Source organism: Dermochelys coriacea, chromosome 6, assembly GCF_009764565.3.
Source record: "Dermochelys coriacea isolate rDerCor1 chromosome 6, rDerCor1.pri.v4, whole genome shotgun sequence".
Taxonomy (NCBI): Eukaryota; Metazoa; Chordata; order Testudines; family Dermochelyidae; genus Dermochelys; species Dermochelys coriacea.
The window spans coordinates 128,051,725-128,076,699 of NC_050073.1; positions in this window are offsets into that span (position 1 = coordinate 128,051,725).

Here is a 24,975-nt window from a genome sequence, read left to right on the forward strand (position 1 = left end):
AAGATTAGGGACACCTCCGACATGAAGGACTGCTGATCAGGTTAGTTGGACGGATTGGTACTGATACAAAACTCTAGACAACTCGAGCAGCAAGGAAAACCCTGTTGATTACTGGCTACTTGTTCTCATTACCAATTTCCCAGCTTCCAATTGTCTGAGCTCTTTGGAGTGAACCGTGTTATTTTAGACAGGGGCTTTGTCTTATTCTGTAAGACTGAGAAGGAAAGAGAGATGATCCAAATAAATCTGTGCCACGACAAGGTAAAACAAGACATGAGCACTAGAACGCTGTGAACTGTTTAGCCGTAGTGCGAGCTGCAGAATGCAACCGGATCTGGGTCTGATGAGCCCCATAGAACGTGTTAGCCTGTCTCTGGGTGTTGCCTGTAGGGAAAGGGTTTCCAGTGTGAAAACTCTAGTGCCCCCTTCTCAGTTGTGCCACGGCCTCTTTCTCCTCTAGGGTGATGTACAAGGGCATTAAGTCTTGCATGGAGCCACCTGGAGTCCAGTGGAACTGACTGCACATGGATACCAGGTCTGTTCATGAGGATCCAATTTAAAGCTGGCTGGGAAATGTATTGTATTCTCTGCAGAAGTTTTGAAGAACATGGAGAAAAATTTCCTTTCATCACATTTTTGTGGCACTTTTTGAGGTTCCCCATCAACACCTTCCACTCCAAAAAAAAAAAAAAAAAAAAAAAAAAAAAGAGAAAAAAGTGAATATTTTTCCATTTTGATTGTTGAAAATGGAAAAATTGTCAGTTGTCAGATTGGGGTGGGGGGTAAGGGAGAATGATATGAAATTATTCAAAAGAATTTTTTTTACTCTAAAATGTACTTTTCTTCAAGCTAATATTTTACCTAGCTCCAACCTGATTGGAGTATCTAGGCTTAAAAGACACATTGGGGGATAAGATGGAGGTCTACAATTATGAATATTGTGGAAAAAGTGTTATTTATCCTTTCCCACGATATAAAATCAGGGGTCACCCAATGAATTAACAGTCAGCAGGTGTATACACAAACAATAGGAAGTATTTTTTCCATATAACAAACAGTTACATACAATTAGGAAGGCCAAAAAAAAATTTGAGGAACAGTGAGCCAAAGACTCAAAAAGTAATAGCAAATTTATTTTTAAGTACATGAGAAGCAGGAAGCCTGCTAAAGAACCAGTGGGGCCACTGGACGATGGAGGTGCTAAAGGAGCACTCAAGGATGATAAGTCCATTGTGGAGAAACTAAATTAATTTTTTGCATCGGTCTTCACGGCTGAGGATGTGAGGGAGAGTCCCAAACCTGAGCCGTTCTTTTTACATGACAAATCTGAGGAACTGTCCCAGATTGAGGTGCCATTAGAGGAGGTTTTGGAAGAAATTGATAAATTTAACAGCAATAAGTCAATAAGACCAGATGGGATTCACCCAAGAGTTCTGAAGGAACTCAAATGTGAAATTGCAGGACTACTAACTGTAGTCTGTAACCTATCATTTAAATCGGCTTCTGTACCAGATGACTGGAGTGTAGCTAATGTGACGCCAATTTTTAAAAAGGGCTCCAGAAGCGATCCCGGCAATTACAGGCCGGTCAGTCTGACTTCAGTACCGGGCAAACTGCTTGAAACTATAATAAAGAACAATATTGTCAGACATATAGATGAACATAATTTGTTGAGGAAGAGTCAGCATGGTTTTAGTAAAGGGAAAACATGCCTCACCAATTAATAGAATTCTTTGAGAGGGTCAACCAGCATGTGGACCAGGGAATCCAGTGGATATAGTGTACTTAGATTTTCAAAAAGCCTTTGACAAGGTCACTTACCAAAGGCCCTTATGCAAAGTAGGCTGCCATGGGATAAGAGGGAAGGTGCTCTGATGGATTGATAACTGGTTAAAGATAGGAAACAAAGGGTAGGTATAAATGGTCAGATTTCAGAGTGGAGAGAGGTAAATGATGGTGTCCCCCAGGGGTCTGGTCTAAGACCAGTGCTGTTCAACATATTCATAAGTGATCTGGAAAAGGGGTAACATGAGGTGGCAAAATTTGCAGATGGTACAAAACTACTCAAGATAGTTAAGTCCCAGGCAGACTGTGAAGAGCTACAAAAGAATCTCTCAAAACTGGGTGACTGGGCAACAAAATGGCAGATTAATTTCATGTTGATAAATGTAAAGTAATGCACATTGGAAAACATCATCCCAACTATACGTATAAAATGATGGGGTCTAAATTCGTGGTTACAACTCAAGAAAGAGATCTAGGAGTCGCTGTGGATAGTTGTCTGAAAACATCCACTCAATGTGCAGTGGCAGTCAAAAAAGCAAACAGAATGTTGGGAATCATTAAGAAAGGGATAGAAAATAGGACAGAAAATATCATGTTGCCTCTATATAAATCCATGGTATGCCCACATTTTGAATACTGTGTGCGGATGTGGTTGCCCCCATCTCAAAAAAGATATATTGGAATCAACAACAGAAGAACAGAAAAGGGCAACAAAAATGATGAGGGGTATGGAATGGCTTCTGTATGAGGAGAGATTAATAAGACTGGGACTTTTCAGCTTGGAAAAGAGACGACTAAGGGCGGATATGATAGAGGTCTATAAAATCATGACTGATATAGAGAAAGGTGATAAGGATGTGTGTTTACTACTTCTCATAACACAAGAACTAGGAGGTCACCAAATGAAATTAATAGGCAGCGGGTTTAAAACAAATAAAAGGAAGTATTTATTCACATAATGCACAGTCAATCTGTGGAACTCCTTGCCAGAGGATGTGAAGGTGAAGACCATAACAGGGTTCAAAAAAGAACTAGATAATTCATGGAGGTAGGTCCATCAATGGCTGTTAGCCAGGATGGGCAGGGATGGTGTCCTTAGCCTCTGTTTGCCAGAAGCTGGGAATGCGTGACCGGGGATGGATCACTTGATGATTACCTGTTTCTGTTCATTCCTCTGGGGCACCTGGCTCTGGCCACTGTTGGAAGACAGGATATTGGGCGAGATGGACCTTTGGCCTGAACCAGTAGGGCCATTTTTATGTTCTTAACCTGTGGAACTCATTGCCATGGGATGTTGTGATGGCCAAAGGTATAAGTAGGTTCAAAAAAGAACTAAAGTTCAAGGAGGATAGGTCCATCAATGGCTGTTAGCCAAGATGCTAACTCCATGCTAAACCCCTGACTTCCAGAAATCAGGAGGGGAAGATGGGTGGATCTCTCTAAACTTACCCTGTCAGTACTCCCTGCAGCTTTGGCACTGGCCTTGGCAGGAGACAGGCTACTGGGGTAGATGGACCATTGCTCTGACCCAATAAGGCAATTGTGTTTTTAATGCAAGGGTCTTGATACTGCATCACATGCCAACAACAGTGAACCAAATCCACACTGGTGACACCTGTTTTATTAGGGAGTGAGGTTGTTTGTTTTGATAGTAAAAGGTGTTAATCCAGTGAATCTGCAGAAAAGTGAAATGTATTCATGTTGTGATATTCAAAGGGGACCATCGGTTAACAGTGTTTACTGGATGGTATGTATTTACTGATGACTTTACCACTGAAATCACTTTGGGAATGGCTACTGTGTAGATTATATAAACCAGTTTCCTTGGATAATCAAATGTGTACTGAATCTGGGATTAGAAGTGGTACTATTACCCAGCGCGTAGGATGCATATAGATGTGTACCTACATCCAATGTCACTAACTGTATTGCAAAATAAAGAGCTGAGTTTGCAACCAGTGGGAGTAAAACCCTGGACTTTAATGGGATCAGTTATGTAAGGATTACTCTCACACGGATGGTGGGCAGCCCCTTCCTTTATGCAAGATTGATTTGCAGTGTGTAGAATAAAGATTTATTGTAATGGACTATAACGGCTTCAGTACGTGGAAATGGGCCTTCATAGCCTACAGTCTGGTTCCTACACATGCGTGTGGCTCTATTCATGAGAGTAGTGAGAACAGAACTAGCCATGGGAGCCAGTGCTGGCAGGAAGCAGGCCTGTTTGTACAGTGCCTAGCACAATGGGATGGAGACTCTAGGTGCTACGGCAATGCAAATATTCAGTAGTAATTGCAAACATGGGGAATTAAATGAGCTACACTTGCTGCTGCTGAATTGGCGGGTGACAGACTCTGAACAATATTCTGATTAAAGTGGCTGACCCTGCAGTCCTCTCTCAGGCTCAGGGAGCACCATTTGGAATGACCCCACTGCTGACGTTAATGGGGCTCTGTGTGGGCCCAGGGATCTATCGTAGTGGAGCTCATTGCAGCACCACGGCCTGGCTCAGCTTTGCCTGAGTAAGAACTGCAAGGCAAGCTGCACATTCGCTTGTGTGGGATTTCCAAAGGCCTGGTGTAATGTACTAGTCATACCTGTGAGGCTGTCATTTCAAATCCTGGGGTGATTCAGGAGTTAACAGCAGGGCGTATTCCATTTATGCATATCACAAAACCACAGCCTAACTCCAGTGTACTTACAAAGGGCCTTTTCCCACTATGCATTTATTTATTAATGGTTGGATCCTGCATATGATTACACATCAGAGTAAGCTTATGCGTATGAGTAATCCCCATTTAAATTCATGGGATCGACGTGAAAGTTCTTGCAGGCTCTTAAAGTTGACTCTGTTTTGTGATCGTTACTGTCTCTTAATTTCAGCAAAATCTGGATGGTTCTAGAAAATACAATTTTTCTGTTTTGCTTCTAGCTGTTACTTAGTCTCATTGTACTATAAGTGGCCCAAGTCAATCAGGTTAAATACATTTCCAGGAAACTTTAGTGCAATGCATCAAAAGGTGAAAATAATTCATGAATTGCATCAGTCTGGAGTTACAATTATTAAGTATTTCCAGGGAGCGCTTTGCTACTGTCAGTAGAAAGTCAACTTTACAATTAATATGATTTATTTACTTTTGACATTTTTCTGCATAACTTTTCCCCAATCTATTAATAGTCTACATCACCCTATGTATAATAACACCTTTAGAGTTAATTTGCTTACAGAGTTTTATTATTTTATCAGAACTGTTTGGGATTATTTAATGCAGGAATGAAGATGGAAAAATTTTGAATTTTTTCTTAGGAAAAAAGGCTACTTTTTTTTTTAAAGCACTAGTTTGACTGTTTCCTATTTCTAAGGATGATTCCTAGATTGTCCAGTACTAACAGCTGGTGGTCTTATGTTTTCTGTAGAGCATTTAAAGCTGTACACTTTAGATTACTGGAATTGCACAATAGTTTCCATAATAAGTAAAAATACTACAAAGAACATTTAGACAACGTTACCAGCCAATACTTCTCAAATTGCATGTGACATGCTTGAAAAATCCATCTAGACCCATGCAGAGTTACTGAAATTCTGCACAGGTGAAGAAGTCCATGCTAGCTAGGGTACTTTATTACCATAGTATTTGAGTGCTTCCAAATATTTATCTTCATAACCCCCTTGTGAGATAGGACACTGCTCTTATCCTCATTGTACAGATGGGGAATTGAGCCACATGGGACACTTACGGTCTTGAACACAGGACTCTCAAGTCCTTGATTAGCACCCTATCCACTGACCCAGCTTCCTCTCTCTCTCTCAGGGGCCCACAGTACAGAACTGGAACCTAACGTTTCCAGTATGTTGCTGCTGTAAAAATAATGGCTCTTGTGTGTAGTGATCGAAGGGTAGAACCATATCAAGTTTCCAGTGCACCACCTGAAAACCATTCTCCCATCTTCTCCCCTCTCTAAGTGACCGAGTGGGGATGGTTTGGGCCAACTCTCACAATTGTATCCCACTTTTAGAAGATCCCGGTGGTGACGCCAGAACAGCAGCTTTCATTGGTTTCAAAGTAAATGTTTAACCCCAATATCTGAGAACAGCTTGAGATGTGTCCTCCCACTCACTCCCAATTTCCCAAAGGCTAAGAAAACAGAAGGCAAAGAAAGCGAGGGAGACTCACATTTCATTATTATTATTTTTCAGTCTGTGCTTTTAAAGCCAATCTCATAATTTGGGGTACCTGACTCATGATTACTGAATGCTTGGGGCTGGTACCAATACTCTGAGCTGAATTAGGAACTTACTATGAGCCAAATTCTGCCCTCTGCTACAGATGCATAAATCCTATTACATTTATACCATGAACCCTGCTCACTGCACACCTAGTTCTCTGGAGTGTATTGTCTCTCAAAGAGTCTAGTTTTTAAATGCATTTTCTTTGCGTGCAGGATCCCTACATGTATCTGAATGGATGCACCTGCTATCAGGCATATGGAATAACAGCTTGGCTCAAGGGCTAGCCAGTCCCCCGGCTACTCTGTGCTTGTGCACATCATTTGACAAGCACAAAGCAGATCGCAGCTTGCAGGACCCAACACAGAGGAGTACTAGCCATACTGGATGGGTGTAGCCAGGAACCCCCTGTTTGTGAATTTGTACCGCAGCCAGAGTGGAACAGAGCCAGAGTCCACACTTTCAAGACAGAGTCAGCTGGGTCAGGATACAGGTGATCAGAAGCAGGAGACAAACCAGAGATCAGAACCACAAAATCAGAGGGCAGGGCCAAGAAGAATGCAGAGCCCAGGTGTTCAGACAGCTTCCTCTTCCAGCTGCTGGCTTAAGTAGGGCCAGCAGGCCAATTGGCTGCTCTGGGACTCTGCCAATAGGACGTCAGGGGTCGAACCTCACACTGGGGCTGGGCTTCATGGGTCCAAGGTAAGTTGTTATCAGCAGGCTGCAAGAGTTGGCATGTGGTTGCTCCTGTGGGCCCCGGTTCAAAATCTGTGAGTCATGACAGCTGGACATTCAGGCTGCACTATTAGGATTTTACTTTCTCCACTACGCTCATTGGCAGAGGAAGAGATGTTTTTGCCACCTCCCCTATGATGTCAGAACAGACCAAGGGGATTATAGATGTTCCTGGTCCATAGGGAATGTGGTAGTACATGGCTCAGCAGAGTCAGGTATCTGAAGAGGGAAGTGGATGGTGACCTTGTCATTCCAATACAACATCTGCAGAAAATGCAAGCAAGCTATTTTTTTTTTTGGCAGCTGCTCTTCCTCGTAGCATGGCACCCTGATTGTTACCTTTGATGTGTAGCTGATTGCATCGTACTGCCAGGCCTATCATCTCATTCGCAGCTTTGATCGTTTGCTACAAACTCTAGTTTATCTTCACTGATGTCCAAGGTCTTTAGACTAACAGTAGGACCTTTTACAGGACAGAAACTTTTGTGGGGAGGAAACTTTTTCAAATATTCCTGACTTTAAAACTTTACAGATGTTATCACCAAAAGTACCTGCCTCAAACATATTTAATTAGCACTGAACTGGTTCCCCTGGTGGTTGCTTTTGATAGTTTTGATTATGTAATAAGATTCCTGCAGCACCACTGTGTAAGGAGAATGTAAATCAACCTTGCTTTCTGTTTTGCTCCAGCCTTTAGCTCATTTGACTCACGAAGCTTTGAAGAATGGAGCTCTGCACTGTAACAGCCATATGGAGGAGCTTATGCTAATGTGCCAAGCTATGGTGTGCAGCTATTTCCTATCAATACTCTAATATCATTTGTGAGCACAGCCTTTTTGGAATTACAGGAGTGACTGCACAAGGCTACATCAAGGATGTCAATCCTTTATTATTCTGGGGAACAAACAAATGAAAAAAATCCCCACTATAGTGAGCTCTTACAAATAAATCAAAGCAAGAGTTACAATCAGGGTTCTTCCACCTTCATGGCAGATGGGACCATTCTGACCATCTACTCTCAGGAAGTCATTTGGTTACAGTGGTTCTAAAAACCCAAAGCTCTTGGTAACTATTACTCTTGGTGAGGCAGTGGCAGGAAATAAATCAATGGAGACACAGATGTCCCGAGCGATAGATGGCTGGCACAAACCGCACACTACAAGAGTGCTTTCACTTTATTTAGTCTCAAGCACTTAAGTACGTCACAATAGTTTAGTAAAACACCCTCCAAAATTAATATTACCAAAATCTGGAGCGATCTTCGAATGGTATAACAGCTGTCTGACTGGCCAGTCTTTCAGCTGTCTTTGAGGACTGTGCCATATGTCCATGAAGTGCTCCTGAAGAGTCCACCTACCCCATACTTTCTTTCCTTATTTATTGAGTTAGTGTAACAATAACATGTCAGTGAAAACTCTTGTTAAGCAAACTTCAAAGTTTATGCAAGAGGGTTCCTCAAACTATTAATTAGACAGTTGTGTTTTTGCAGATCCCATGTCTTGAGGGCCCTGACAAACACATCCCAAAGGGCAGATATAGATAAGCTTCCTGTTTTTCTAAAACACATACCTCAGCAATTTCAACAGAGATATTATCAGGAGAGACAGAGGGTCAGGCTCTCCTGTCGCCTTCCTGGCTGCTTGCTTAGTTATGCTAAGGCTGTTGCAGAGGCCTGCTAAGACCTACTGATTTAGCTGCTTTTGGCCATAAGCATGATAACTGATATTCCAATTATCGGTAGTGGTCCAGGCATTTTGCTGATCTGCCAAGATTTCTGTGGACGATTTCACCCGATGTTTTAACTCCAGCATTCTGGTCTCTTCTGTCCCCAGGTTTAACAATTGATAGACCATACAAGATGATGTGCTGGAATTGCTAAGCCTGGCAGCACTACCACCGAATACAATTTAGCGCTGATGGAAAAATGTTTATAAATCAATTGTTCCCATTTTTCCACCCTATAACTTTATATAATGGATGGAACCTGGAAGTGGTTTCAGAATGGAAGCTACAGACAGAGTGACAGAAGTTCTTTCTTTTAATGGATCTTTAGAACAATGTGGGACATGAGAAAATAGTAAATCAGGAAACATGCAGTGCTCATGGGCAAGGGACTTGCTGGATGCATTTGCAAGCTAAGTCTGAATTGCAATGCTGTATTTCTGGAGACAAAGTGACAAAATCCTATGTCGGAGAAAAGCTCAGTTCATAAGTCATGTATGAACTAAAAATAAAAAACTATTTTCAAGAAGTAAATAGTAGCCTTTACAGCCTCTCAGCTGTGCATTTTCCTATTCACAGATTTTCAGATCGCATTACAAGGGAGCAGTCTATTGTTCCACTCTATACAATTTCCCTGCCCAATGAAAGAGAGGAATATTTCTAGTACTCATTTTAGGCAGCCAAAGACAAGGACGCAGGAAGAAGAGAATGTCATTCTAATATGACGGCATGTGCTGCGTGAAAGATATTTGAGAGTCGATTGCTTTCTAGTGTAGTCTAGTGTTATTTATTCATACTCTTTCCTACCTTTAAAACAATGACCTTAGTTTTATCCAGACTGACCATTTATTGGCGGTGTTTGTCCAAGCTTGTCTGTTCGCACTGTTTTCCATTCTATATGTATGCTGCATGTGTCAAGTCTGTAGTGGTCACTCTCTATAGAATAAATGCTAATATTTTCACAGAGTGATTTCTAGGCAAACATCTCAGCCCCGTCCCCTAATTAAATCTAATTACTAAACCTACCTTTATGCTCCATAACAAAACACTTCATAACAACACCTTAAATTACTGTTTGGTGAGAGAGATTTTCACAGGCTTTCCTGCAGAAACCCCCAGAGCTCCTCTACAAAGCTCTTAGCCCTTCATGAAAGGCTCTCAGTAGGTGTGTACACCTGTTAACTCAGGCATTAGATGTACTATGCGGTGCCCCAAAAAGTGGTGAGCTAGGATGTGGAACGTGGGCAGACAGCTATAGCACTTTGCTTTGGCATCTGTACCTCCATCTCTTTGGAGGTCAGTACAAACCTCTGAGTAACAGACACAGAGCTGGCTGTGTCCCCGCCACCCTGCAGACTGCTCTACAATGGCAGCGGTGCAAGCGTTTGCCTGAGTAGAGCAGCTGGCGGCATGGGGAGGATGGGAGCCAAGTCTAGTATTTCCCATGGACTCGCTTCATGGGGAGTGGTGAGCAGCGCTAGACGAAAGGTCGATGATCAGGCTGAGGGCTGCTGGACACTGCCTAGAGGAAGGTGGGGTCAGATGTGGAATGTAGCTGGCTGAGACGCTACGGAACAGAGAGTCTGGGACGCAGCAAGTGACAGTGACAACAGCTTTCTTAAATAATTTTTAATGAAGCACAAGCAATAGACCAAAAGGACATTAATGCAAATTAAGTAAGAATAAGAATCAGAAACAGATGCTAAAAAGCCCTTTTTCATGCAGCGCATAATGAACATAGGAAGAGACAAACTTGATGTGGTAGCTGAGGCAAATCCACATGGGTTAATTTAATGAACAGATAAATGTTCTCCCCAAGCAAATTAACTTAACGCCCTGAGCATTTCCTGACAGACAGCCCATGATGCTTGTTCTCCCAGATCTTCTGGAGTTTTTGCAAAGTACAAAGGCCAAAAATGCTAATTTGATTATGAATATTGAGTTGCAGTTTCATTTTTAAATATTAACTTTCTGGACATTGTGTTTTGGCTGATGATACGATGACCTGCAATTTTCTTGATCCAAGCATGTCACATACCAGTTTGTGTTGGCGCAGCACAACTGGGTGTTAGTGACCACCACTTGCAGTGATCAATAGGTTTTGAACGTCAAAAATTAAACTACAAAACCCATTTCCCCCCCCCCCCTCCAGGGGCTAATTTGTTTGCACACCTCTATTATTGCTTGACTGCAGGTTGGGCAGAAATGCCAAATAAAGCCAACTTTTATCTGACTGGCTTGTCCTGGTGTTGAAATGCTTGGTACAAAAAACCCTGTCCTTCCAAGATGACAAATTTGCTTCTGTGCATGTCCCATTTGATAAAGTCACAGGTGGTTCCACCTTGTGTATATTTAATTTGGACTTCATGTTGTAGGACTTACGAAGACTACTTAGAGTTGTACTCCTAGCAATACTGTGTGTCAGCTAAGCCATAATCCTCCTAATGCAGCCATTTTCTCCGAGCACCCATATTGTTTCTGACCTTCCTGTCACAGAAGGGACCCCATTGTCTCTTTTCTTCTGCTATTTTCCTGCTGGTCTTTCTGTACATTGCTGCAGGATGGACACCAGCGTGAGGACCCAATTTCTTAGATAAATTTTAATGTTGATTATGATCCTGGTGAAAGATGTTCCCAGGATGCTGTTGATGATTTTCAAAGCCTTTGTCTTCAGCTGCAGTGTGCAGTAAGACACTGGCACTGTGCTAGCCCTGCCATGCTCAAATACGTTATCAAAGTATAGAAACAGCACTGCTGACCCCAGCTGCTTCTTTCATGTAACTGTAAAGGATACTTTCCCTCAGCCAACCTGCTCAGAGTCCTCTAACTGAAGTGCTAGCCTATGGTTTCAAATGTGTTCTTGTGGGTACCTTTGAGGCCCAAACGCCTCCCACTTATACTTACGGAGGCGCTGTGAGATTAGGAACCACAACAAGGGAATTATTTCAGTTTTTCCCTCTGATTATTGGTTTCAGAGTAGCAGCCGTGTTAGTCTGTATTCGCAAAAGAAAAGGAGTACTTGTGGCACCTTAGAGACTAACAAATTTATTAGAGCATAAGCTTTCGTGAGCTGAAGTGAGCTGTAGCTCACGAAAGCTTATGCTCTAATAAATTTGTTAGTCTCTAAGGTGCCACAAGTACTCCTTTTCTTTCCTCTGATTATTGTTACCCCTGGGAGCCCTCTCCGCACACAATTGCCATGCCCAAATTAACCTCCTCTCTAAAGGTACAGGAAAGCTCACAGGAAAGTACTTCTCCGCCTCCCCCCACACCCATGCTGGGAAAGCAACCTTTTGCCTAACATGAAAAGAATTTCAAGTAACTACAGCATTTTGGTGCACACAGGCTGAATTTCTTCTGCATTTTAAGTCCAAGAGTCACGATCAGCTCCTATTAGATCAAATCCCCTGTAAACCATTTTCTTTGTGAGACAACAAACAGATAGATGAAACTGACACAAAAAATTCACTATTGCAAACTGTATAGGCAAGCGTATGCTGCAAAAATGGGCCAGCATCTGAACCCAGGACACCTGGCTTTCCACTATACAGGTCATGTGGTAAATGCCACACACAGAATTGGAAAACATTTTGTTACTGATTGGTTAAGTATTGGAAGAGTCTTCAAAGCTTTGTCAATCTCAAATGTACACGCAGCCCACGTAGCTTGCTACAGACTAGGGACTGAATGACTAGGCAGCAGTTCTGCAGAAAAGGACCTAGGGGTTACAGTGGACGAGAAGCTGGACATGAGTCAACAATGTGCCCTTGTTGCCAAGAAGGCCAATGGCATTTTGGGATGTATAAGTAGGGGCATTGCCAGCAGATCGAGGGACGTGATCGTACCCTTCTATTCGACATTGGTGAGGCCTCATCTGGAGTACTGTGTCCAGTTTTGGGCCCCACACTACAAGAAGGATGTGGAAAAATTGGAAAGAGTCTAGCGGAGGGCAACAAAAATGATGAGGGGACTGGAACACATGACTTATGAGGAGAGGCTGAGGGAACTGGGATTGTTTAATCTGCGGAAGAGAAGAATGGGGGAGGGATTTGATAGCTGCTTTCAACTACCTGAAAGGGGTTCCAAAGAGGATGGATCTAGACTGTTCTCAGTGGTAGCAGATGACAGAACGAGGAGTAATGGTCTCAAGTTGCAGTGGGGAGGTTTAGGTTGGATATTAGGAAACACTTTTTCACGAAGAGGGTGGTGAAGCACTGGAATGGGTTACCTAGGGAGGTGGTGGAATCTCCTTCCTTTGAGGTTGTTAAGGCCTGGCTTGACAAAGCCCTGGCTGGGTTGATTTAGTTGGGATTGGCCCCACTTTGAGCAGGGGTTGGACTAGATGACCTCATGGGGTCCCTTCCAACCCTGATATTCTATGACTTTGTGAATCTTACCAGCTAAATAAGTGCCTGGGAAGCTCATTAATAACCATGTTTATCACATGGCTACTTGACATGCAGCAAGTACCTCTACTGTATTATAGTAGAGTAGGGAAAAGGCAGCTACACTAGTAATTTAGGAAGATAAACACACACAGTGCACTGTGTAAATATATGTACAGCAGCTAGCTAGCTAGATATAGCTTATTTGTTATGCACCGTTATTGGCAGGAAGTAGGAATGATGCAGTATAAATATTTCATGCTTTGACATTATAAAATATTTTATGATGAAACTCCTAGGAATGGGTTGAATGGGTCAGCGACTTCAGTAGCGGCCAATGCCTCCTTTGTAGCTGGCATGACACAACGCTGCTCCGCACCTGCATTTCCCTTTACAAGTACCACATACAGCATCTTAGAGTGCCATTGTGCACACACTGCCTCAAAGGGAACTGCTAGAGTCTCCTCGCATCCAAGATTCATACAGGCAGTTGCAGCTTTCCGCTGAAACGGGTTGCTACGTTCCCCAGGGGGTCAGAAAGCTACTCTAAGTGCAGCATGCATAGCGGGGGCAGGGCTTACTATGCCAGGGCACAATCCCAGCCGACAGCTCTTTGTTTGAGCTGAGATTTCAGCTCATGGAGATCTTGGACAAGTCACCATACCTCTCTTTTGGTCATCCCAGGTATAAAAGGGGGTGGTAACTACCTACCTCAGTCTCAGAGAGCTGCTCTGAGGACTTATTGTTAATGCTTAAAGTGCCTGGAAGATGCCAACTGCTATGTAAATGTGCAGTCTGTAATGATCAATGTGCAAGTGCTCCCAGTGGATTCAAATGCTAGGGTTACTGCGTGGTGAAGCCCCGGGGGCTCACACCAGCCATGTTCCTGTCTGCCCACGATGCAGCACACTGCATAATTCTCCTGTCTCCGTGCAAACATTGTCACACCAGCCCACCAGCACCTGGCACATCTCATCTCAGCCCTGCATCAGCTTTGATGGTGTTCACATTCCCGGGATGTGTGCTACAGCCCATTCCCAATGGAAAGACTTCCATTGACTCCAATTGACTTTGGATCAGTCCCTCAAACTCTAAACTTCTATCCCCATGGCCATGTCCCATCCCCTCCAGAAGCCAACTTACATGGGGAGATTTGTTTGTTCTTTCCTTCTGCTGCTTTTTAATACACATCTTCAGTCCTAGAAATCTTCAATCCTGGTTCAGCCAAACACAAGCAAGACAACATAACGGAGCCTAGGGACCTGCCTGTTCTGATATAGAGTGATTTACTCCCCGACAATTACAGGAAAATGTTTTACTGCTAGAGGCAATTGTCCTATAATTTTGCCTACAAATTAACTCCCCATTCAGGTTGCAATATAATTCAGACATAGAGGCAATAAAGAGGATTTGCTTATTCTGATGCAGCTCTCAAAAGGGAATGTCAGGGTTAGATTTACCTGCGCCCTGTGCCTTTAAGGATTGAAGGTCTGCTGAGGAGTCAAAGGGGATAGGTCCCGTTGCAGCTGCTCAGTTGTGTGTATTCTGAAACGCCTTAGCAACAACGGGACTTGGGAAGCTGGGAGTGTTTGGCTAATTTTTTGTTGTTGTTTTTTCATACAAAGTGGAACGAAACTCCAGTTTTAAGACTGTCCTTGGTCTGGGAATGAACCATTGACACCAACAAGAGCAAGGAATACTTCTGAGAGGAGACGGAGGAAGCCAAGGTAGGCAGAGATTTCAAGTGTTAATTGGGAAGAGATGTCGGATCAGATCCTTGGTGGCAGCAGTATGCTGCCGAGTTGGCTGGCACAAGGGAGCATTGCAGTGAAGCAGACTGGTTTCTACAGTGTCCTCATTTATTCCAGGCCAAGAAGGAGAGAAGCAAGAAAGACCTCGCTAGCACAGCTGATACAGGAGAAAATGACAAGAAACCCTGGCTGGAAATGAATGATTACCCTGCACTACAGATTTGCAAGCTGAAGGCAAAACACAGGGCTCACCCCATCCTGTGCCCCACTCCTGTGGGTAGTTCCTCCCCTCCCCCAGTATATTAGCTCTCTTCATCCCTTTGCTCTATCTCATCCCCCATTTGTTACCCTACCTTTGACCCCTAGCAGCCTCCTCCAGCTCCCTGCATTCTCTGCCATAATGCACTGCCCTGCCCTGGCATGTCCCCCAGCCAGGCCCTCTGTGGGGTATTCTACTGAGCTCACCCTGCCAGGAGTTTCCCTTGTGTCCCAATATACAGTACCTTGCACGGGGTCTTAAGATGACTGGGAAACAACGGGAACAGCATTGCTGTGTTCTGTTAAATATGATTTTAAGGTAGTGACCCAGAACCTACTTGGGGAAAGATTGTTTGAAATTAAACCCTGTATTGTCTGCTGTAGATATTTGTATTCACTCTCTCCCGCTCCATTCACCACCCTGGTATGATTATGACATGTTTGGTACAAAGGCTGCCTTGTGAGGTGTCCTTTTAAAAAGTGCTCATCTGTCGACCATGAATATCCTGTCGGGTTGTCTGTACTGTCGTTGTATGTGGCATCATGCAGTGTTGCTACATGTGCTACTGAAACACGTAGTGAGGTTGGGAAATGCCCACAGCCAGCCTTTCTGTTGTAACAAAGGAGGGCCATCAAAAAGAATCCACTCTCCCAGAGGCTTCTCAGAGAGGGGCTGTACACAATGAGGGTGGCCTAGCCCATGTCACAGTCAGGATCTTTCTAGTAGCTGGAAGAAAGCATAAAAGAGGGACAGTTACATCAAGTGGCTTCTCTTCCCCCTCTCCCCAGCTCAACACCTGGAAGATCATCTGGAAGACAAAGACCTGGAACTCGGAAGATAGGTCCAAGGACTGGAAGGGAATTCGCTCTATGTATTGAGGATCTGTGAGCTGCCTGTAACATCAATTAAGGTGCTTGATAGATTAATCGGTCACCTGGCACTGCTATTTATTACATCTGTATCATATTCTGTTTCTTGCTCTCACTGCTTGTAGCGTAAACGGCATGGTCTGCAGCCATCACCGGGCAATCCATCTTTAAAGATCATGCAATCGATAGGACATGCCAGGAAAGCCATTTTTCCTGGGGAGAACACATCCCCCTTGTACGCTGTGCAAATGCAACTACAGCAAGGCCATCGGTGGGAGAGAACTGAGGATCTTCCCGACTCCATTTGGGGCAGGTAGCTAGGGCCCTGCCCAGCGAATGGGAGAGGGAGAGACAGTGCAAGCACTGCTGAGTGCATTGTGTCCGAATGCTACACTTCAAACGCTGCATTGGCGCAGCTGCAGCACTTCGGTGAAGACGCTCCTACGCTGATGGGGGAGCTTCTCCTGTTGGCGCCGTCAATCCACCTCCACCCAGAGATAGTAGCTGTGTCAACGGGAGAAGCTCTCCTGACGAGATATGACTGTCTGCACTCAGAGTCAGGTCAGTGTAACTACGTCGCTCCAGGGTGTGGAATCTGTAATTCTATTGATAGAGTCTGAAATGTAGACCTGACCTACATGCTGTCATGCTTGCTTACCTCTACAACCTAGTATGTGTCAGCTGGAAGTTGATGCCGTCCTCCTGGCATGACTTCAAGAAAGACAAAGTGGGTGAAGGAATATCATTATTGGACCAACTTCTGTTGATGAAAGAGATGAGCTTTCGCGCTTCACAGAGCTTGTCTTCACATCTGGGGAACCAAGTGTCTAACCTAAATACAGGGTGGAACAGATCATTAAGCATTAGGGATCCCCACATATTCTATTTGCTTTGTGACTGGGGTGCTAATTTTCGTCTTCTCCTGTTCTGATTAGCACAAAGGGCATTATTAATCCTGTGTTGCCAACTCTCGCCATTTTATGTTGAGTCTTATGATATTGAGGGTGTTTCTTAAAGCCCCAGCTCCTACACCAGAATTCCTGCTTCATTTTTTTAAAAAAATACACATTTCTAGCCCTCAATTGCAGAGAGAAGCCTAAAAACATGACCCCAGGTTCAAAAAGTGAAGTTACATGATTTTTTTTTAACCTGTTAGTATAAAGAAAGTTAAAGTGCAACATTTTGAAATTATGGAAATGAAATGTTTTGATCTGATCTGACTCTTTTTCCAGAGTATTTTTTTGTGAAAATGTTCAAGATTCTGATTTTTCATCCTAATTTGGGATGGCGACAAGTTTTGAAATCTCAAAAAGTCTCGCAGGACCAGAAAACCACTTCCCACCCAGCTCTTTTTAAGATGAAAGATGTCTAACCTTTTTCATGTGCATTTGAATATTTCCCTAAATACAGCCATTGCGAGATCTCTTTTTTTTTAAAAAAAAGAAACAGTTAAAACCCCCAAATACATAGGCGAGAGTTAAATAACTCTTCTCATTAGTCCAGGAGACTAAACAGGACAGACAGAGCATTGAAATGTGTTGCATTACTCCTCCTCCTTTTGTAATTTTGGGATAGCTGTTTAGTGCACCGATCCCTGCACCCACATGAAGCCCCAGTGCGGAGCATGGGTCTTTGTGTGGGGCTGATGTGTGGATTATGAATCATGGCCTGGGCCTCAGACGGTAAAATCGTTGGGTCCGGGATTTATCATTGTTTTGCATGTGTAATGGACTTGGCACACTTCCAGTTCTATAGCAGTAATGCACAAAAATAAATGCCTTTCCTACTAGCAGGGTGCTAGTCACTCCTGCTGCATGTGGCATAAAGTAGATAAATATTTCTTTCCTCAGATCAAATCTCTTATTTAATCCTGCAGTATATTTGCCAGTGTGTCATTAGGCGTAGATTTGTATATCCTTAAATTAAAGGTAGATACTAGGCTTGAGTTATTTCCTTCCTGATTACCCATTTGTATGAGACAATAACCATTAATCTCCCTCCCTTTCACTGACATGCTATTTTTAGAGGTTACCCTGCTGAGGACTTGCAAAGGAAAAGGATTTTAACATGCTCTTCTCCTGCTTTGTACTAGCCCTCTATAGATTAAACGGCTCCTTTTCTGCAGCCAGCTTCTCCTCTGTTCTCCTCTGCAGCTCTGCCTTTCATGTGTTTGATTGAAATGGTGGTGCTCACTGCAGCCCTTTCCTTTGGACTAACGCAAATCTGGGGCATCCCATTGTGTGAATGAAAACTTGTTAGCCTTTTGAAGAGGGGGAGGGAAAGTTCCTAAAACAAGAGGAGAAAATAGAAAAGAGGAAGGTGGACATAGCAGCTTCCAGTGCGAGATGGAGATACCCAAGCTCCCCCTGCCCCTCCCTGGGGACATCTCCTGGCTCATGACATCAATGTTTTAAAATTAAGACGATATATTTTCTATTGCTAGCAAATCTAGATAATAGTAGCCTGAGTTCTTGAGCCCTGTTGTCTCTGCACTCTGCCTGATGGGACTGTAACAAGACAGTTACAGGGCATGGGATTGGGAGGGAGGCACTGTAGCCTAGTGCTTAGAGCACTGGAGCAGGGCTCAGGAGATCTGGATTTCATTCCTGGTTCTACTTCTGGTCTTCTGAGTGACCTCAGGCAAGTCACTTTGCCTCTCTGTGCCTCAGTTTCCCTATCTGTTCAACAGGGATAATGGTAGTGCCCTCTGTAAAGCTTTTCAAGATCTGCGGATGAAAAGAGCTAGGTACTATTACACAGGACTCTTCTGCTGAGTCATGCTGATGTCAGGGTGTTGAATGATGTGGTTGGTGGGACATGCTGAGGTCAGATCGTTGTGGGGTGTGATCAGTTAACTCTGGAACAGGGGCATGAATGTCTGAGCTCTAGGCAGAGAGAGGAGTTCTACAGGGAGCCTTTATGCATAGCCAGTCTGGAGGAGAAAGCTTTGGCAGATGTTTATGATGGGACAGTGCCTTAGATCAACCAAAAAGAAAACCACAGAAAGGAGGTGAATTTGGTCTATTGGGCGTGTCTGTCCTTTTTGTTCTGATCAGCAGGAGAATGATGTACCAAGTCCCTCCTCTGTTCTGTTCACTGCCACTGCCCTATTGAAGGCTTTTGTAGCTTGGGCTACCATGATGTGGCTGTGAAAGCCCCTGACATTTGGAGGCAGCCCTGATACCCGGGACATCTTCCAGAAGCCCAAGGTTTATGGAGCCCTTACTGAGTGTGTTCCTGACTGCAAGCTCGGAGCTCTAAAACTGACAAGTGAGTCCAAGAACTGAAAATGTTTCCAGTGGTGCTGATATGTCAGTGTGATCCTTGATGGGACCCGGCACTTTCTCATGTATTGAGGGGATGGGCTGGTGACCCCAGACTGCCAGGAAAGAACAAGAGCAGTACCTAGTTTTTTTTCCTGGTCCAGCACAGAGGTGCCGGGGTCAGGGCAGAGACTCAATGACAGCAGGGCACAATCGGTCCTTGTGCTCCCCTGACAGTAAGGCCTGCTCGAGTGGGGAGGGTGGTGGCTAGGGTTCTGCTCCAATGTGGAATATCGGCGGGTGAAAGGGTCACGCAGCAGCCACCTTTCCTCCTCTCTCACGGGCTTGCTGCCACCAAGATGTTGCCATGTGCCATGCTTTAAGGCAGACGCTGGGTGAAGCTGCAGAAGACCATTTAGATGCACAGTACAGTTGGAATAAATGGAGGCTGTGCATCTAAATGCTCCTGGTGTGTTTAAACATCTCAGCCTGAAGGCCCAGCATGGCACAAGAGCAGTTGTAGGTGGTTTGCGATGCTCCAGCAAGAATCACACAGAAAAGCCACAAGAGAGCATCAAGGAGATGGTGTAACTATCTCAGTTGCACAGTCAGTCTGTGGAACTCTTTGCCAGAGGATGTTGTGAAGGTCAAGTCTATACCAGGGTTCAAAAAATAACTCAATAAATTCCTGGAGGATCGGTCCATCAATGGCTATTAGCCAGGATGGGCAGGGATGGTGTCCCTAGCCTCTATTTGCCAGAAGTTGGGCATGGGCGATGGGGGATGGATCACTTCATGATTCCCTGTTTTGTTCATTCCTTCTGGGGCACCTGGCACTGGCCACTGTTGGAAGACAGGATATTGGGCTAGATGGACCTTTGGTCTGACCCGTCTGACTGCTCTTATGTTCTTATGTTTTTGAATTGTGATTGTGGTCTTTTCCCAAATTAATGTTGGGTCACCTTTTCCCTTTAATAAAAGGTTTATTTGTTGTACACAGACTCAGTGCTTCAAGAGACACCTAGGGGTGGTGTTTACTTTCTGCAGGAGTGGGGACTTGAGCCGGTTCCATTTTTATTAAGAGAACTCCCTAGACATTGAACCCAGCCCTTGTTGTTGCTGGCTCCGCCTGGCAGAAGGGTTTCAGTTGTACTAGAAAACTGGAAGGCAGCTTGGCATGTGTGGAAATCTCAGATTAAGAGAAGGCAACACAGTGAGTCTCCTGTGGGGGATTTTATAAAACCACCAGTTTTCTCTTTGGTTTTTGCTTTAACAAACCATGTTTGTGGCTACAGTTCAGAGAACTGCACTCTCCATTGAATGATGTTTGCCAGTGAGCTTTTCTTCTTTCCCCTCTCTTTCTGGAAGGATCTCCAAAAGTCCGTGCTGCAGAACAGCTGATGGCCACTCCTGGTGATTCTTCTGAGAGTGGTATTTTAAGGGGATTGATACCAATTAGCTCCCGCGTGATGTTCATGTGGTCTGTTTCCAATTAGGTTAAAGTTGCTTCAGAGTAGCAGCTTGTTGATCATCGGGATTGGTGGCAGCAGGGGCACCAGCACAGATATATAGTGCGGGGAGCACAGCCTGTCCTCCATGGCATGCATATAGCTCTGAGGCTCCAACTGTTGAGTAGCTGGCCATGTGTACACTACAAACGTATGTCAACCGAAGTTACCTTGGCATACCGCGGCCCCAGTTAGTACCTCACTAGTCTGCATGCATACTTGGCTCCATGCGTCAGTGTGTGCATACTCTCCAGGAGTGCTTATATCAATACAGAGCATGGTGCAGTCATGGATAGGTAACCCACTGCGGATTTGTCACCATCCAGTGCCCCGTCTTTTGGGAAGTTTTGGCAATGCGTGTTGGGGCAAAATAAGTCATGCAAGGATGACTGGAACCTGGGGTCACTTCCCAGTTTGCAACTGTCTCCATCCCATAATGTTGTCTATATTGTTTGCTTGCCAAAAGCTGGGAATGGGCGACAGGGATGGATCACTTGAGGGTTTACCTGTTCTGCTCATTCCCTCTGAAGCAGTATGCTGTTCCTATGTTCTTATCCCATAATTTTTGTGACTTTTTTCAAAACCCCACAAACCTGTGCAGCCCTCTTCACTGTCTGTCATTCCCTGACAGAAGGATGTGCCCAGCTCTGCACTAGTGTTTTGAGTGGTGCAAGCACAGGGCGCATGATACTGGAGTTATTTCCAGAGCCGCAAGGAAACCAAATGAGTGGGAACATCCAGTGTCTACTGAAACTGGTGGGCTTTAGGAGCTACTAGGACTATAGCCCCAGGCAAACACACCCTTGGGAGCTCTGATTGGAGGAGCATCCGGCTCCGCCGATTGGTCCTACTATACTATTTAAGCCAGAAAGAGGAACAAGAAGTTTTTTCTAAGCAACAAAGCATGGTTGCATTGGACCCTGCCGTGCCTGCTTTCTGTACCCAACCCTTTACCTGCTCTGCTCCTGGCTCCTGCCTTACCTACAGCTTCATTCCTATTCCCACTGTGGTTCTGCTCTGGGCTTGACCCTGGTTTGTGAATGTCCCTTTGAGTTGTGCAACACTGAGCAGTAACAAGTGACTGGCTGCTTTCAAAACTGCTGAGCCCTCGCAGCATATACTGTGAACTGATAAAGATGAGTTATGCTCCAGTAATTGATTTTGTTACAGAATCAAATTCTGTGAAAAAACCCCCATGCAATTTTAAAACAAATACATTAAAACCTTAATAAATAAAGAGCACAGAACTTACGAAGTGGAGAGAACATCAATGTCTATTTCAGCTACTCTTACACAAGCGTGGCTTGCACGGGTCAGTGTATGTGAGTGTTTTCCCGGGAGGAGTGGTAGGGGTAGCGCAGTGACCCGTGTGCCATGTGGAATGTGGGGGGGAGGGTACAGAGAGATATGGAGTTCAGAGATATGCTGAGGGAGCCATGCCCAGAATTGTTGAACCTGTAGGTCCACCAGAGTCTGCAGCATCTGTGTTTACTGCCAGGGAAGCCCCATTACGTCTTGGTGCATCTTCCTCCTTTTTCTGCTGGGACTCCTGGACCTTTCTCCTCGCCACTCCTTCCTCTTCCAGGCTGTCCACAGTATTCATCCCTCAGGCCCAGTGCTGGTTCTGATGCCGCACTGGCTTGCAGGATCTCATTGAACCTGTCATCCTGAGTCCTCTTCTTGCTCCTCCCCCTCTGGCTCAGGCGTTCCATGGGTGTGGAGGGGGAGACCCTGAAGGCCACAATGGCAGCTGCTGCCGATAAAACACAGAGGTACCATTGTCAGTGGATTCACTCCGGAAAGTGAAACTTGAGATGCTGAACTCACTCCCCTTGCTCCCCTATGGTTTGAGGAACTGCATTCTCCTTTCTGCTTGGCTTTGCTTGTGCATGGCACCAGTCGCAGCACCAGCCCTGGGGAGCTGGGCCTGCAGGGGGCTGGGAAAATGAGGAAGGAATTGGTCAGTTGCGTGAATCTCGTAGCATAGGGCTCTGGCACTGCACTGTTTTCCACAGGCGGTGATGATTTTAGCTGATATCTCACTCCGGAGAGAAACAAAGGCAGCGTGCGCACAGCTGCTGCTGGTGTTCCGAAGCCTCCAGGGCCCATATGCTGCTATGTACGGCAATGGGGCCTGCTGAAGTCATGACTGAGTGTTGTGGAAAAGTGCCCTACTGCAGAGGAAGAAATAAGGCAGCCTCCCCAGAAATCTTTGGGAGAGGATCGCAGAGTATCTCCATGGATGTCTCGGCGAGATCTCTCAGGAGGATTCACAGGACATCCCTGTGCACATAAACAAGCTGCTCTCTAGAGAGGACTGAAAAGCAGATAACTCTACCTCTCTTGCTTGTCCCACTGCCTCTCAGCACAGGTACGTTAATGGAAAGTCAATACCTGTCTCCTGCTACTTTGGGGGGGGGCCTCCCTGTAATTGAAAATGTATCTACACGCTTACGCGAGGCTCCTTCCCCTGCATCAGGCTCACCTATGCTCGACTGATGGGACTGGCTGCAGAGGGATGGGATCAAACCATAGAACATCTCCCTGGCCTGGCAGACTTGGGGATTTGAAGACTGTCTGCTTAGCAAGCTCAACACAACATCAGGATCAGACATTTTTCTTTCTTTCATTTTTTCAGCCAATGGCTTGTCTATTTCTTCCCTCCTAGGGGAAAGATGATCCTTGTCCCTGCCTTGTTTATTAACATCTGTGTGGGCTGGGCCGATTAGATTTGTTCCTAGCCTCTGTTTGTCAGAGGGTGGAGATGGATGGCAGGAGAGAGATCACTGATCATTACCTGTTAGGTTCACTCCCTCTGGGGCACTGGCATTGGCCACTGTTGGTAGACAGGGTACTGGGCTGGATGGACCTTTGGTCTGACTCAGTATGGCCATTCCTATGTTCTTAAGTCCCATGCCTTTTGCCAGCCAGTCAGAGGAGCAGTGGGCACTTGTGTCTCTGCTTACCATGTGCAGTTCTTGTTTGTATGTATTGCTCTGTCGTACCAGAGCTCTCATTGGCCCTGTTATGCAGCTGTTCTAAATCTGTAGGCTTCTCCAGTGGACCCCAGACCCCTGGATATGTTTAGGGATGGTGAGGCAAAAAATGAACATTCTGTTTTTCACTGACATACAAGAACCTTAAATGATTTTTCATGGGCCTCTGAGCCAGCCCTAGAGAAATCTCTGGCACAGGGCTGATGCAGGCTTCCCCATCAGTGAAAGTATCCAGATCATGATTTGAGTTTCAAAAGTTTGAAAAAGCCTCTCCTAGGAAAAAGAACTAACTGAACAAAGCCACCCGTGGGCATGGAACTAGGTGAGCTTGAAAGTCTTGCAGAGCTTTTCCTTTGAGAGAGCTGCCATTGGTAGCCTAATAGCAATGGGGGATGGAAAACAGTAAAATGTGTCCTCCCTGCTCTGAAGGGGATGCAGTTCCAGTGGAGGTGGGCTCATCTAAGATGGAGGGAAAGATGTGAGACTCTTCACAGGAGACAAAAGGGAAACAGTTGGGAACAAGCATTTGTCACTTTTTTTTGCAAACAAAGTGTCTGTGTGCATCCTTTGGGGGTTTATAATAGCAGCCGCCCAGAAGAATGCCCTTTAAAATGCATTCCTCTCTCAAGTCAGGGCACAGTTCTCCTGAGTGTTCAGTTGTGTCATTTGATGATGTAAATTAAATCCCATAAACCCACTAAGCTGGTATGCATATGAGCAGGAGCAGACAGACAGAATGAATTATATTATATAAAGGGCCATAACTCCTCTGCTTTATTACATTGTAACATTCTCCGGATTGAATTACAGCTCTGCAATCACTCTGTTCATATCAAATATATTTAAAGTATGTGGTACATCTGTTCAAGTTAAAATGATAAACTTTCCCCAACCTATTTCTGTAACCACTGCTGATCATTACTTGGTCACCCCTTTTAGCACCGATGCTATGGCCAACAAACTCAAGCTGTGGAAAGGCACAGCTGGTTTCCTCTCTTCACTGATAGGCAGACTGAGCTCAGCAAGCCAGGACCCTCTTCTAAACAGGAATATTAGTGCCTATGACAATGAGTGTCAGGGGCTGTGTGAGGAGCTGTTGGGTACGATTCCCCACCTGTCTCTGCCAAAGAACCTTATGCCTGAGCTGTATCACACACCTCTCCTTGAACTCTAACTTGCTTAAGTATCTAATACGTTGGTGTGGCAGGATTTCTATTGATGCATTGGATTTCAGCCACCAAACTGAGAAATGCCCTGCTGGGCTCATTCCCATGTGCAATGGACAGATACACACATTGCAAAGAACAGCCAGCTCTCAGCCCTTGCTGACCGTCTCAAATGCAAAGCAGAGGATTGAGCAGGGAGCATGAGGATGGAACTGTCTTCTTGTCCCTGGCGGTGGCCACTCAGGATGGGGAGATGGATAAGTAGTCTAGGGGAAACAACTACTGGCAATTTCCATACACTGTCTTTT